The 17,069-nt window shown below is 37.1% G+C and overlaps 1 protein-coding gene across 1 annotated transcript in view; it reads left to right on the forward strand.

Moving 5' to 3' along the window:
• Nucleotides 1-17,069, forward strand: part of cntnap2a (contactin associated protein 2a) — a 471,866-nt gene that overhangs the window by 78,144 nt on the left and 376,653 nt on the right. The gene's annotated exons all lie outside the window — the stretch shown is intronic.

The following is a 17,069-nucleotide window of genomic DNA, read 5'->3' on the forward strand; positions in this document are numbered from 1 at the left end:
TATTTTGAAGAAGCCCAGGGACTCTTCATTCTGTCATCTTCTACACTCCTCATCTCAACATAAGACCTCTTTGTTTTTTGGAGACCCACAGTATCTAGACCTTTTAGGATTATTTCTTTCTAGTAAGACCAGTGAATTCAACAAGCACAAAAAAATACATACCCTTTCCTACACATAAATCCATTCAGGGCGAGTCAGATCAATATCAGCCTGAAACCCTAATTAAAAATTCCCAATTCAAAGCATTTAATAGCCGACCTCGCTTAAATTTTGCTGGACCAATAATTACTTCTTACACAGCAGTACCCTGGGGAACTCTGCTGTCTGTTCACTCCCTACAGTAATTTAATTGGACATTCCATATTCAGCTTTGAACTGAAGACAGTGTAAGGTGTAAAAACTACAGTGTGACAATGGCATGCTGAGTGATGCACCTTTGTTATAGACTCTCATCCCCGCCTCTTACTAACTATCAATGCAAAATTGGGCACATTCTGGGTGGGGCTGTGCAAACGATAATGTTATCAGGAGAAGGTTTTTTTATTCCTCAAGCAAGGAACTGATAATGTGGGGTAATTTGAGCACTGCTGAAGCTAACAAAAGAAGGGTTAGCTTTGTACGCAAGGTTGTGTAAGAATGCTGTATAAATAGAGCTACCATTTGAGAGTGCATTTGAGATGCATGTCTGAATCTTCCTGCGCATACAACTCCGACTGTGTCCGACGCTGTCCCAGAAATTGGGAGCTGATCACTACTTAATTTCTGCTAATAACTAGTTGCCACATTATTGTGTCTAATGATAATGTTTATGCTGTAAAGTGTGATTTTTGGAATCAATAAAGGAAACCTTTTAATTTCTGCTTACATCTTTGTTGTGTGTGCTCCTTCACACAGAAATGCGTACATAATTAAATTTCCTTACAAAATGTCCTTTTTACTTGGACGCTACAGTTTGTTTCCAAAGCGGACTTTGTTGTTCCCACCAAATGTACCGAACCGTACCGAGTGCGGACCAAACCCTAAACAGACCCAGTGTGAACACAGCCTAAACTACTTGACCAGTGGAGGACTATAGAGGATAGGACATGGGCCAGAATTAATGAGGACTATTGCTGATTGTTATTACATTAGCTAATTATTCTAGAACCTCTGGTCCCATTATTTGGTGATAAATGGCATGAAATTATATAGCCGTTTTTCTACATAGTTCAGGGTTAATTCATTATCACAGACAGCCTCAACATTTTAATAAATGCCCTTTTACATTAGCTGTAGCAGTACCTGAACAGCCATCTTGCTGTAATAGTGATATAATAATGAATGCTTATCCAATAGAAACAAAGTCTTTTTTAAAGCACATGAATATGAAATTGGAACAAAGCCCTCTGTCTGATGTTGACTCCTGGCATAGCTGTACTCAGGAAGCTTTAAGGTACCTTACTGCTGTTTGGTTCTTTATTAGTCTTCTTTACTGCAGTGTAGCGGATGTGTCTCTGTTCTCACTGAATACCCTCTTGTACTTTAGAATACACTGTAAAATATTGAATATTTGGTATATTCATTTGATGAAGGTGAAATGTCTTTTGGTATCGGCAATGGGGCACGTAGGAAAAGAATAAACAAAAGGCTAAAAATAAATGGTTTTATGCAATTTCTGTAGAGACTGGAATCAAGATTTCTATGTCACAGTCTGTTATTTACTTTAAATCAAGACAATGGCAGGTACCTTTCTTATTGCAGGGCTGTTGACTATTGAAGGATGGTCAGTTTAATCAGAACTGTCGACTGCCTTGGCAGCTCAGTGTGTTTTCTACACTGGATAATTACACTGAAGCATCGCAGTACTGCACAGATGCCTGTAATGTAACAATTGAAACAAATCTTGTGCTTGAAGTCAGCTGCATTTTTGTTCTGTATGGGGTGCCATGTGTAAAAAAAAGTGTTAATATTTTAACATATCTTTCTTTTTTTTTTCCAGATTTAATATATATATATATTAAATGTGTACATTCAGATGTGCTTTCATGCGATACAAGAGCCAATCGAATCGTGTGGAAGAATAAAGTGGGTGGAGCTCATTTGTATACAAACTCCAGATTTAGCTGGCCAGTTAAATATTTAGCTAAATGTTAAATCTTGTTAAATGATATGTGAATGTACATATATATATATATATATATATATATATATATATATATATATATATATATATATATATATATATATATATATATATATATATTCACACCATTTATAAATCTGGGGGAAAAAATACAAGATTTAAGTTAAATCTGGAAAAAAGAAATGTTAAAATATTAACACTTTTTTTAAAAACATGGCACCGTATAGAATTGTTGTTTCTCCATACAGAAATATGAAATATATACTAAGAAAATAGAAAATATTTTCTTGTCAGCTCTGGAGCCAGTCTGCCATGGGCAGGGGAAGATAATTCAGCAGTGGGCTACAGTTGCTGATAGGTAGGATAGGTTAGCTGGTTGCCTAAAGTGATTAGCACCTGTGGCCCATGTAGCCAGCAATTATCTCCTCCAGCTGCACCTCATTAAAGTGCTGGGCAAGCAGTTGCAAAGGGTGAAAGGTCAGAGGGAGATCTTTGTCGGCTTTTCTACTAGGGGATCGCTCTTGCGACCGAGATCTGAACCCCTAACACACACCAGAGATCTGAACCCCTAACCCACACCAGAGATCTGAACCCCTAACCCACACCAGAGATCTGAACCCCTAACCCACACCATAGATTTGGATACCAGACCAACACTTAAAGGTTATCTAGAGTGCAGTGCGGTTTTGAATTAGGTCTGGGGAACGGTTTTGTTTAGTGAATTTTTTTTTTTTTTGCTTTGCACGTATGGGTGCTGGTTGTACCTGTAGTGCAAGCCAGTAAAAAAATAAAGAAAACCCCATTTAAACTGAACTATTCTCGATTCTGTATCTTATTTCCATGCAATTATCTGTGCCTACCTTCGACTAGCTTACAGTATATCTAAAAAAAATGAAAGGCAATTTAATCCAATCAGATTCTATAGTGGGCCCCCCCACCTTCACCACCTCACGTAGCCCCTCATTAAACCGGACATGTTTGACTGACATAAGGAGGTGTCGGGTTTAAAAACAACACAATAAAATCGTACACACATACATTTATAGTGCTCAATGTATTTGAAATGTATACATCATTGCGCTGAAATAACACTAAAGTATTTTGGGTAGGCTACACATTACATTATGTAAAAATATAAATCTGTACAGTAGGCATATACAGTATACGGTACAGTAGTAAAATCAAATGAATACCTCGCGCACTTTCTTTTTACTTTAGCCTGTAGGCTACCGGTAACACAATAATCATGCTACTGCATTGCAAATACTGGTGTACAATGTGTATAAAAGATTATTTTAAACTGAAACTAAATGATTTTAGCATTTTTAGTTTTAGTTTTTATTATTATTTTTAACTTGGCCTACTTAGTAGCATAGACAATTAACACAAAATAGATCATGGTCCTATACAGATGCTCAGAATGAGCTGGAGGGGTTAGTGGCACATGTGTGCAGTCTATTGCTCCCATAGAAATTTGTTTTCAGGGCTTGTATACACCCTGACTTTAGTGAAAATTAGGTACTTGGGTGTTTGCCTCAAAAATGCATTGGGCACAACTGGCAACGCAAGAGAAAAAGTGGACTGGGAAATGCCAGCAACAATTGCTACTGTTTAAAACATGCTTTCAAAAGTTCTTACCAAATTGATGCAATTGTAAGTGTCGCAATTGCCGGCAGCTTTAGTACATCTCATAATATTTCAGAAAGCTGATTTGCACTATTTCCACCTCATTCTTCAGAATTTGTGCAGGAACGCCCATAATTACATATTCATATAAGGTTGAACCACAAAGAAAAACTGCTGCAGGAAAGCAATCCCTAAAAAGTTGCTAATAAAATTGTGCTTGTTTAGTACATTTCACCCTAGACTACCAATTGGTTTGCAACTATTGCAACAAGCGCAACACTTTAATCCATCTACCCCTGAGTGTGATTGTCCATCATCATGCTTGTTAGGTACCAGGTTTATGAATATGCAGTTACAGGTTGCACAAAACAAGCAGGCATCCAGCCAGTGAATGGTTAGACGCAATCCCTTGACAATCTCTTTAAACAGACGACCCAAAAACCCTTTGCATTGACATCGTCTGGTGAATGCAAAGTTATTGAAGAGTGACTTGCTTGAAAGACACAACCAATACTTTCTAATACAAATGTTATCCAAGGAAAAGCAATAGCTTTAATCAAACTGTAATCAAACTTCCAACAAGCACTACTGGATTTGTTCTCAGAGAAAGGAAGTAGTATCATAATATAAACTTTGAAAATATATGTCACACACCCGCTGTTACAGTAGGCATATGGTTGCGCAGTGCCTTCTGGAAATAATAGTGCAAGCTAAAACTCTCGTCATCCATGCAATATAAACAACATGCTGGCTTCGTATTTAAGTTTCTGTCAAGTTTTTTTTTTAGTTGTCCTACGATAGATTTAATTTTTTAATGAAACCAAATTCTGCAAGTTCCATTATTTAACACTTCACTCATAATCGAGCACACATTAGCAGTGCTTTAACGAGGTGGGAGGATAGGAGGTGCTCCGCCCAGTAAAACCAGGGCTCAGACTACGTCACCTGTCATTGCTAGTGGTTATAGATAAGAGTTTATAATGGAGGCATGTCTCCTCTGATGAAAAAACTCTCTGGGCTCCTCCAATTAAAACCTGTGCTCAGATCATGTAATCTGCTATTGCTAGTACTGTGATTAATAGCAGACATGAGTACTGCTGTTAGTATAGGAAAGTAACCCTTTATTAAAGTAACCTTATACAACGTATCTTTTTCTTTTAAAACACATTTCCATTGTATTACATGTAAATACTGTTTAGAAACATCCAGCGATCTTTGAAAAATTGACTTCTGTCGTTGTGGACTCATCAAGGGTACAGAGTTCTATAGGGTACAGGCATCTACCATATGCAACACCTTACTTGTATGCCAAAACATTGGAGATTTCTCTGTTCTTGAGAAAAGGGCATTTTCTTTAATGAAACAAGTCAAAACCCACCCGATCAACAACAAAGCAAGGAAACACTGACGATTTTGCATGCAGAAAACTGTATCTTATTTGACTACACAACAATGTACAGGCATGTTTGTTTTGAGCCTCTTCTATATATTACTTTTTTCAACTTCATTTTGTGTTTCCTTGTTTGTTTGAACTGTTGTCTTTTTATTCAGTAAATCAGGAAACATTATTGTCGAGCTGTGCTACAGGATTTAACGCAGGATTCTTTTTTTTTTTTCTGGTTTTATTCGGAACTGTATTTAGCACATCCCCTACAGTTTAATTTTCTGTCAGATTCATTCAATTGTTTATAAGAACTTCAAACCAGTGGCACTGGAACAATTTTTAAAGTGGGGGTGCTGAAAGCCATTGAACAAAACTACCGCACCCCCAGGACCCCTAGTTCCAGCGCCCCTGCTTCCAACTGAGAATTATACCTGCTGTAAAAAATGTGTGAATGTAAGTGTGTGGCTGTTTCTTCAGGGGTAGGGGGGGCTGCAAGTGTATGCTTGTCTAGGGTACAGTTCTGGGTTAGTCCGGCCCTGGATTTATGTATATATAATGTCTGTGTGTGTGTGTGTGTGTGTGTGTGTGTGTGTGTGTGTGTGTGTGTGTGTGTGTGTGGAAAGAATGTTTGACTGCTGCCAGTTCCTTTCACAAGCATCTAAAAAACACAAGACAATACAAGAAGAAAGAAAATATAAAAGTTATTCAAACTGATAGCTGCTGCATGAGAACTTTTGACCTGTGAGGATGTCAGTGCCCCCTTGAGACTTAAAAGGTATTAAATAAGACTTTACTAGCATGGATCTAGGACTATGAATCCCCTTCTTTCAGATGCTGTTTTGAGCACTAGGCTTCGAAGGACAGAAGCTGACCTCGGTCTTCATCACAGGGAAGACTATGTGTCTTGGCAGATTTAGTGAACTTCAATGAGCAAGTCCCACTTCCCTTAACCAATTACTTTAATTTCATTAATGTGCCTTTGCCAATTTCTCAGGTCCTTAATTCCTTCGCTGTCGCAGGCCCAGTTAAGCTGTATCGCTGCATATCCCATACTGTGCCACATACACAGAATAATAACCAGACTTTTTTCTTTGAAATTGTATAGTGTAACAAAATAACTCAGTGAGATTTCCATTAGATAGGACATACATTTTCAAGAAATATGGTGGCTTATCTATGGTGACATTATCCTGTTGTTCTTTTATCTCATTTACGTTGCAGAAGGTGGCCATCTCCCTATTAATTAATTGTTTAATTTGTTGCTAATCAGGAGATGGTCACCTGCATAAAAGCCTGCAGCTCTCTGCAGTCGTGGTGGGTGTTCGAGAGGCGGAAGAGTGAGAGAGAAGAGAAATTTAAAATAATAATAATAATAATAATAATAATAATAATAATAATAATAATAATAATAATAATAATAATAATAATAATAATAATAATAATAATAATAATAATAATCAGTGAAGGCAGTTGCCCAGCCTGACCTTAGTTTTAGTTATTATTTTGTGTTTGTGATTTGTTTTATTTAAAACCTTTATTTTCGCTCTGTGAGCAGTGTTTTCTGTTTAAACATGTTATTTTTTTTTGCTGTAATAAACGGCACGCTGTGTTTTTTTGCCTGCAGTGCTGACTTTGTTTTTTCTGTTCCAGCATTCTGGGCTAGCGTTACTACTCAGCATCATCCTGTCACATAGTCCTATAACTGAAATTTGCTGCTAGAGTGCATGCCTGATTTCTCACGCTCTTTGTTTCTCGAGAGAATATTACACATATCTCATTAGTAATACAGAGTTTGGAAATCGCGAACCAGAGTATGCAATGTTTAAGTCATAAGCTGTTCCAAGAGAAGTGTGCCAGAGAGGAGTACCATAAAAGATAGGAGTTAGAAGCATACTTTACCCGTAATACCATGGCTTTGAAGCTTACGTTTCTCTATAGACCAAGGTAATCAATGAGCCATCTTAAGAAAGAATTTACCTTTCCAGGGACATCAAAGAAAGTTCAGTTTCCCATTGCTTAACAATTCAAAACTTAAAATCAGTGTAAGTGCACAACCCTCCCCTACCAGTGTTTAGGGTTCATTGCTCCTCTCATCCATTGAGACACAGCTATTATGAAGGCCTCATTGTATCAGTGAAGAACATTACTAAACTGAGACCCATTTGATCTGATAAAGATGCTGAGATGTTGGTTCTTGCTCACGTTCTTTCTCGGCTGGATTATTGTAATGCTGTGTTTGCTGGCCTCCCTGATTCTAAGCTACGTTGGCTCCAGCTATTTCAAAATGCTGCAGCTAGAATGCTTACACATGCCAGCCGCTCATCAGAAATTGAATCTTTTAGGCACAGTTTAAATCTTTTAAATACATATTTCTTTTCATTAGCTTATGTTTTAGCTGCATCAAGGACACTATATAAAAGCAAATTGTATTGTATATAAAAAAAAGTTTACTGTTATAAATGTTTACTGTGGTAAAAAAAAACAAAAAAAACAAAAAGTACAATAAAGCACATAGAGGCTACTTAATCCGGAGTTAAAGTACAATGAAAAACATAGTAAAAAAAACTCCAGCTGCTGAACTAGCAGTAAATAAGTTTTGTAGTAGCGATTTTTTTTTTTTTTTTTGCTCGGTCAATTTTAGCAGATAAGAGTAGAAATCTGCTAAAATTGGTAAAATATTTACTGTAGGGATTCACTTGGAGGAGTGAACAAAACTTCCAAGACCAGTGAACAGCACATCTTCCAGTCACTGTCATTGTGTAAATCCTTCTGTAATAGACAAGTCAACCAATTACAGCAGGAGAAGCGTTCAATGCTTTTCATGTCATCCAGGCGACTGAAGATGCAATTTAAAAAGAAACACACAACAAATTACTACTGAGTACTGTTTGTTGTTATCTCAAGGGGCTCAGCTGTATATCCAAAATATTGCGGCTAATCGTCCAATTCTAGCAATAAAACACTTTAGCTGTTCCTTGTTGGAGTCATTTGAAATATATTAGCATTTGCTTTGCACCAACGCTCAATCTCCTATGCATGTATATTTAAAGAATATTGGGCCAGCCTCTATATGTTTAAATACTTAAGAACTTACTCTATGGGACCACTTTAACTGAGAACAGGGCGGCAGTGATGAGGATATGGGTTTTTAAGGAGAATAGAGTTAGTAAAGGGATTTGCAGAAAGTATCATTACAGTTGGCAGCATAATTGTGATTGAATTAAATAAGAAATATTTCTTAACTGGCAGCATGGTTTCAAGACCACGTAATGAGCGCACAAGGGCTTTTTCAATATCATAATGATCCTGTTAAGAGATTAGTTGGTACTGTAATTATCTAGAATAGTTTGCTTCTAAGGTTTTTCTCTTGTAATAAATGGCAATTTACATGTTATTTGTTTCTGTAGCTTACTAGCAACTACTAAATCTACAGTTTCTGCTTATAAGAGGTTTTTTTGTGTTTTTTTGTTTGTTTTTTTTTTTTTTTAAAAGTGTGTTTTTTTTTTTTTTTTTTTTTTTTTTTTTTTTTTTTTTCAATTATAGAGGCATCAATTATTTAAAACATTTTTGTGGCAGGCTGGCAAGTGGAAAGAGGCCCAGAGACAGACTGCAGTTCAAAAAAAATATATATTAATTTTATTATTAATAACACAAAATAAACATGCACAAGGGCAAAATAAAAATCTTTAAACACAAAAAGAAAGACAACACAACAAAACTTTCAAAATTAAGGTTTCCAGGCTGGGCAATGCCTTCACTGGATTCCAACCGACCGACCGACCGACCGACCGACCGACCGACCGACCGACCGACCGACCGACCGACCGCTCCCTCCTCTCAATGGAAAGCAGAGCCCTCCTTTTATGTCAGGTGGTTGGGCGCTGATTGATCGTTAATTAAACTAATCATCTAATCAACTAATCAACCCCAGCCACCTGAACATAATAAACCCAGGCAGGTAGGGGAAATTAACTCCATCCCTGCTAATTTAAAAAGGGCAGAGCTTTGCTCTGCCACAATTTTATTTAGGGTTTTTGCCTCAGCTCTAAGAATACAGCTATGGCAAAAAGTTTTACCTAGCATTATCACCTAGCATTTTAGGACTGAGACATAATTTAAAAAAAAAACAAAAAACTATGTGAACATAATTTAGATCTTCTATTTAACATCATTCTAATCAAAGAAACTATAGAAGTCTACCGGAAGCCGTACTAGCAGTACAGTGTTTCATGTTAGATTTTGAAAGTCACATTTTTAAATTTTTGTCTGTATATCTGTACAGCCCATTACTGGAGATGTAATTAGATGCTATATCTAACCAAAAACATGTTATGCATATAGCCAGGTACTTATCAATCTCTTATATTGCTGATACCTTTATTATGTTTATTTTGTACATAGCAAGTTTTTGGTCAGATATATCATGTCACAACTGTCCTTGCATGTTCAGAGGTATGCAGCAATAAATATAGGATACTGTAGTGCTGTACTGCAATGTATTTATTGTGTAAGAACTTAATGTATGCTATAATCAGTATTGGGGATGTTACTTTTCAAGAGTAATCTGTTACAGTTACATGAATGTAAAAAACTAATCAAATGTTAAGTTGTTATAGTACCTCATTACTTAAAAAATGTTACACATACAGTAGTTACTTCTCAGGGATAGTTTACATTTTACACAGATACTTTTTTTTTTTCCGGTTTGGTCAGGCTGTATCTCAAAATATTCTTTGAAGATCCAGCTGTCGAACCCACTCACTCCTTGGTCTGATGTCATTTTCTGCAAGATGATATGAGAAGCACGTTAATGTGACCTGTAAGGTTGAACTTGAACCGTTGAAGCACTTTTTGATTAATATGTTTAGTTTATTGATCTTGGTATTTTAAATGTAACTAAAAGCAAGTCATTTTTTCACATAAAATGTAATATTTTACCACATTTAGTTACCTGTTTGAAAAAGGAATCATTACAGTTACAAGTTACTGAAAAATGTAATCAGATAACGCATTACATGCACTGTGTTACTTCCCAACACTGGGTAAAAGTAGATCTTGATTGTGTTTTCATATGAAAACATTTACAGTACAGTGCTGCTATATTTTGTCCAGTACTTGAATGATCTTTAGAGAAACGTACTGTGGAGTCTGTGATTAAGGGGTGTCATAATGAGTTTGATTTTTAATTTGTATGGAAGAAGCATGTGATGTCTACAAATTGAAGAACAATTTGGGTCAAGTTAATTAACAAATATTGCCAAAATCTATTATACTGCAATCTCTTTTCAAATGATAAATGGGTATTTCACTATAACTTATATTTAATTGTATGTGTTACTGAGAGTGCAAGCAGGGGTCAGACAAAACAAAACTTTCCTTTTAATACAGTAATAAAAATTCCATCTGTACCAGCTGTAGCCTCAGTGAGCCAGATACAGCTGCCCTGAGGGCCTGATTTGACAATCTTGATCCAGGACAATCATCAAAATGTTATCTACTAAGGCTGGAAATACAACACGATCTGCAGATTGCCTTCCAATTATAATAGACTGAAAGGAACAGCTTATTGGAGAGTTTGTGAGAAGGAAAGTATTTTATATAGTCATTTATTTGGGCAGTATTAGAAAGTGCAATAACATTTCCATAATATAACTGCTTTTTGAGAGAGGACAGAGATTGGTGGCTTTTACAACCCACCTTAACTGTTTCCATCATTATATCCTGGTGACTTTCTAAAACGCAGAAGTTGAAAGCACCTCTTGAGGCTTCTATAGAGAACTCAAACATGCGTTCCCTGTAAGTACAGCTGGTATCCCAGAGTGCGGCCATTGCCATGCCCAACTACAATATCCTGCCCCCAGTGTGATTTTTTCCCATTTTCACTAGGGTACTATGGCAGGAGGGCAGCATAATGGCTACATGCTGGTGTATATACAGATAAGACATGTTCAGGTCACCAATTTTCAATGACTGAAACAGCAAATGATATCCAAAAAGAATGTAAACAAAATAATACAGTACAGTAGTTAAGATAACTGTGATAGTTTAGATAAGGTTCCTCTGTAAGCACCTGATGTGTATGTATGCAAAATGACAGATAAGAAACTGTGTTATCTTGCCATCCTTCTATTTAAGTGATAGTGCCCGTCGATGAAGGCTTTACTGTGTGGTATTTAACTGAGACTGGAGTCATTGTCAACTACCATACTGTAGAGCCTTCATCAAGAGGACACTATCATTATAATAAAACACATTTTCTCATTATTTTTTATTTGTCAGAGTTTTTGTAGTTTATCTGGACAGTACTATTGAATTATCTGTGTCTCAGTTTGTTGTTGTTGAAAGATGCTGAGCTCTAGTCGAGCTGAGCAGGCTGTGATTGGCTGACACGACAAGGACTGGCTGTTCTTGTCAGTGCACAGTATTGGTTGGTTGGTTTTGGTGGATAATAAAAGACGTTTGGACCAAGTGTGTCCTTGTTTAGTATTTGCTGAGCTTTCATTATGGCAAGTCAAAAAGAAAAGGATGCACTTGATTTTAAGTTTGATTCACAGTCGATGCTGTGATGTAACAGCGGGCATCTGCTGTCTGATAGAAGCCCACTAGAGCTGAAAGCTGATTGGCTGATGGCACTGAATTGTTTGCTAAATATGTATATTAACCACTATAAACAGTTATTCACAGATACACTGGTATATGCGCGGTCCCTTTCATTTCATAATTTAAGTTAGGCTTCAATAATGGACTGGTTGATTCAGCTTGCAGTTTCTTTATACATTGCAATAGAATCTACCTTACTTCAACTAATACAAAATGTAATGTACCCCAGCAGTACCCTATTCTGGGAAAGGGAGGCAAAGTCATTTAACGTTTGCATTCCTTATTACTAAATCCCCACCAAACCTATAACAAAGTGTTAATTAACAAAAAGTGTTAATTTACCGTTTTCTGTGGGGGTATTCAGATTGCCTCAAGTAGTCATATATAGATGCTACTAATGGTACTCTGAATGCGTGGGCTTCATTAGTTTAGAGGCTAGATTGCTTTACAGGTCGTGGTGCCGCGAGGCCTTGCATGCGAGTCACTGACTTGTGAAGATGCTATGATTCATGTTTGTTTGTAGAAGGGTAAATAGCTAAAGACAGGAACATTGTCTGTGAAGCAATACAGTGGAGCCATGAAAGCATGTACACAGTAAAGCTAACATTTTCTATTTGCTGTATTTCTATTTTGGTGTGTTCGATGCGTATTATAAAATGCTAAAGCAGTACAGTATCAACATTGTCCCAAAAAACTTGTCGCTTGTGTCTGGGAGGCACTGCTAATCAATATGAAGTTGATATCAGTATTGAGTAAATTTAGACAAGCATGGAACCACCACTGATCAGAATGCAGTCCTACTTTTGCTTTAATTCAAATGTACAGTACCAGTCAAAAGTTTGAATACACCTGCTTGAAACCTGGTTTTTCATTATTATCTATGCTTTTAACTGTATAAACTTGTCTATAAACACTTAATATTTCATTATATGATACGTGTACTTATGTAAGCTGATAATCATAGTGAATTGCATTCAAAGTAAGGGGATTTCAGTCTGAAGCCCAAGTCAGTTAAAAGTCTGAAATGTGTATAACATGGTGTTAGAACACTGGCCTAAGTATAAATGTGTCTTTGTTAGATGTTCTCTGAGTTAACTAGCATGTTACCTAATTAACCTTTTGTCACCAGTTATTGTTAACAGGTGAGGGTCCGTGATTACTATAAGTATAGGTAGCATAGGCACAAGTTTGTCATTCCTGAATGTAAGGGAGTAGAAAATGGCAAAATACGCTCAGTTAAGCAAAGTGTAATTACTTTAAGAAATGAAGGTCGATCTTTAAGACAAATCGCAAGAACTTTGCAAGTGTCTGTAACTGCAGTGGCCAAGACCATCAAAAGATTTGAAGACACTGGCACTCGTGAGGACCAAACAAGGTCAGGCAGGCCAAGGCTGATCTCAGAATCAGAGAACAAGTTCATTCGAGTCCCAAGTCTGCGAAACCGGCGATTAACTGCCCCTGAAATACAAGCTCAGCTAAATGCTACTAGAAGTACAGATGTTTCAGCATCAACTGTTCAGAGGAGATTGCATGAAGCTGGCCTAACTGGAAGAATTGCTGCAAAGAAACCATTGTTCAGAGTGCAGAATAAGAGGAAGAGACTGAAGAAACTGGACATTTGAGGAGTGGAAGTCGGTCTTATGGACGAATAAGTCAAAATTTGAAATATTTGAGTCCAACCGCGAGTATTTGTAAGACGCAGAGAGGGTGAGCACATGAGTTCTGCTTGTGTGATTCCCACTGTCAAGCATGGAGGAGGCAGTGTCATGGACTGGGGTTGCTTTGCTGGTGACAGAGTTGGTGATCTTTACCAAGTCCATGGCAAGCTCAACCAGCATGGCTATCATAGCATACTTCAAAGGCATGCCATTCCATCAGGATTACAGCTAGTTGGGCAGTCCTTCATTCTTCAGAAACACACCTCAAAGTTGTGCAAGAACTGTCTGGCGAAGAAGGCAAGTGAAAGACAACTCAATCTAATGACCTGGCCTGCCCAGTCTCCAGACCTCAATCCCATAGAACTTGTATGGGACGATCTGGACAGAAGAGTCAAAGCAAAGCTACCCACAAGTACCCTACATCTCTGGGAATTGCTGCAGAGGAGCTAGGAAGACATGTCGGGTGATTTCCTGCTTTAACTTGTTAACTGAATGCCTTGTGTTTGTTAGGCTGTTATTGAGGCAAAGGGTGGCTATTTTGAGGAATCCAAGATTTAGAGACAATTTTCAATTTTCTTGAACATTGCTTTGATACTCCTTATGTTTTGTTTTGTATATTGTAACATTTGTATATTTTCATTTTCAAGTATTTACAGAAATGTATACAACATAAAACATTGTCAATTATGAAAAAAACCTAGTTTCCAGCAAGTGTACTCAAACTTTTGACTGGTACTGTATGTATCCCCAGACATCAAGGACAGTTGTCTTTCAATGAATCATAGTACCGGTAGTAAAACTATATTTTAAATGGGTCAGAGCTGATTTAAAATTGTGGATGACTATCTTGAATAATACACTATAGGGTACTTTGCTGTGTATTTTAATGTGACGTCTCCCCATTAAAAAGATACTTGTTATTGGTGAGGGGAGTAATAGCCACATATAATTATATTGTAATGTATATGAAATCTGGCTTCAAGACATATAGTCAAAAGTTTGTTATTCCTGGATCTTTTGCTTGTCTGAAAAATAAGGGGGGTGGGGTGGAATATTTCAAAGACTGTGTTCTAAATTCTCAAAGCTCTTTACTCCAAATCGTCATAGCACTGTCTTTTCAGTAAGGAAAACACACAGGTGATAAAGTTACCAAACCAGATATTAACAATACTGACTTTGAATGTAGGGGCTTGTATGTAGTCTTAAGTTGTTTCTTATTTATTTTAGAATTGTAACTGGTGCTAATAAAAGATTACCAGAAATGACAACAGCATGGTTTTATAACAAATGTTGTACAGTAGTATGACATGGTACTGAAATAAACTACCAGTGTGTATTTATACTTTACATCGAGAGAGGGTGAGGGTGGGTGGTGTCGTAAACTGTCTCAAAACATGTCACAAAACTAGCAAATGCTACACTTGACTTTTACTTAACCCTGCTTTAAGAGCTGATCATTGACTGTCGAGTGACTCTGTTTCAAGTTCAGAGGTTACATTTTGCCCAGGAATACTAAGTAAGAGGAGAGATATCATCAATTTATGCTGTTCAAAGTAATGCATCAAGCACACAAGTAGTCAGTATTCTACACAATACTGCATTTTACTTGCTTTTTGGAACATTGAAATTGTCCAACAAAGAGGAACAGAGTGAGTACATGAAATATTTCGAACACTGAACATTTTCCAATAGTCTAGCTTAACATTGTGCATGATCACTAGTTCATTTTACAATCCAAAGATAACACTGCTGTTTTTATTGGCATCTGTTTTGAATTGTAATATTCAGACAAGGTGAGTTATGTGGCAGTTACAGGTTTATTTTACCAGGTTGATCTATAACCCTCCGAGGTTTCTTTTATATCCCTTCAGTTTCCTGCATGTTGAAAAGGCAAAGCTGGGTCTGTGTTTAGATCCAGGCTGCCTCAGGCTACCTCAGGCTGCACTCACTAAACCCATCATCACTGAAAGTTCACCTTCTGGTCCAGAGGGATTCCAGTGTATTTATCTTACATCTGATTTGATTTCAAGATGACAGCCAGATCACGGTCATTTTAAAGGCCTCCAGAAATAACCTCACACAATAGTTTCTGTGGCACAGCTGAGGCCCTTCACATGTAAATAATATGTTTTTGTGTTTTGGTTTCCTTTTCATTTTTTAAATAAAGTTGAGCGAAATTTGAGTTTGTGTTAAATATGACAGGGCTGGGGTTAGTCCCCTCCCTGATAACAGTATAAGTGTGGAATGTGGTCATTTCCATAAATAATTATTTACGTACAGTTCTAAACTGTGCAGTTTAGTTGTGGGAAGTCTGAGCAACCCCGTGAGTGATATCAAGAGAATAGCAAAGCATAACTGCAACCCAAGCCGCACTGTTTTATTTTACTTTTTCCTTTCGCCTTCTGTTTTGAATATTCTTTTCAGCACCTGTGTGTGCACAATAAACTGCCAATGACAAGAACCTTACCATTGTCGATATTTTTCAGCACTCTGCGTGGACAGAACCTTACCACTGTTGATATTTTTCAGCACGCTGCGTGGACAGAACCTTACCACTGTTGATATTTTTCAGCACGCTGTGTGGACAGAACCTTACCATTGTTGATATTGTTCATCCGAGGTACAACAGTGCCCTCTTGTTTATTAAATAAAAATCAGACGCCTGTGAGGTTGTCGCAAAGAAACTTTCCGTCTCCTGTGTGTTCAGTGAAACCCTTCACCCTCCCACTCTGGTACTTTGGCAAGTATCAGATATCGTATTTGACCATATGCTTAGCATGCTTCACTTGTTTTGCCCGTCAGATATTCTTCAGTTGTCAGCAGCAGCAGTGTATGGCAAGCCAAATTATCATTTAGAGATATCGCAAATTTATAAATGTCTCTAAATATTTTAAGATATCTTTAAATCATTTCCAGATATCTCAAAATATTTTACGGTATCTAAAACAGAGCTTTAAAATTAGATTAACCAGACATCCTGGTTTTCCATCATAGGTTACAGTGTCCTGACATTATGCTCAAAATCTTTAAAAAAAATCCATTTATTTTTATTTTTTATAGTCTAAAAAGGCAATGAACCTTTGCCTCTACAGGGGGGTCAGCCCTTTTACACAGCATAGCTGGGTTGGAAGAGCAAGATTATTGTTTTTATTCTCCATGACATTGCGCCACCCTTTACCCCTGTACTGTAATCTGAACCATGCATTTCTTTAGTAGTTTTCCAAGCTTGTAGGTTTTTTGAGCACCGGCATGGCTTTTCTATACAGTACTCCTCTTGAACTGCGAAGGAATCGGGAATAAATGTAAACCTCTTACATGCTTAACAAAACCGCCAATGCTAATCTTTTTGATTGCTGTTGGGTGATTCTGGAGGGTTTTTTTTTATTTTGTTTTACTACAATGCTCTATTTGCCTCTGTTACAGAGTAAAAACCCAAACTTAAAAAACAGAAATTATTGTATGTTTTTAAGAATGAAAAGGAGACACAAATGACTGTACTGGAAACTGTTTTTTCCAGGCTTATTGTATGTGTCGAAATGATAAAATAAGTACTTTGCTTCAGATGTATAAAAGCATATTTTTTCAGAGTGACTGCATTATGTCTTCTGAGAAAACAAACAGGTCAATACAATAACAGGTCTCAGTTGTTGTCATGGGTTCTTCTCTGCTGACAAACCAG

The sequence above is a fragment of the Polyodon spathula genome, chromosome 3 (assembly GCF_017654505.1).
Source record: "Polyodon spathula isolate WHYD16114869_AA chromosome 3, ASM1765450v1, whole genome shotgun sequence".
In the NCBI taxonomy this organism is placed as follows: domain Eukaryota; kingdom Metazoa; phylum Chordata; class Actinopteri; order Acipenseriformes; family Polyodontidae; genus Polyodon; species Polyodon spathula.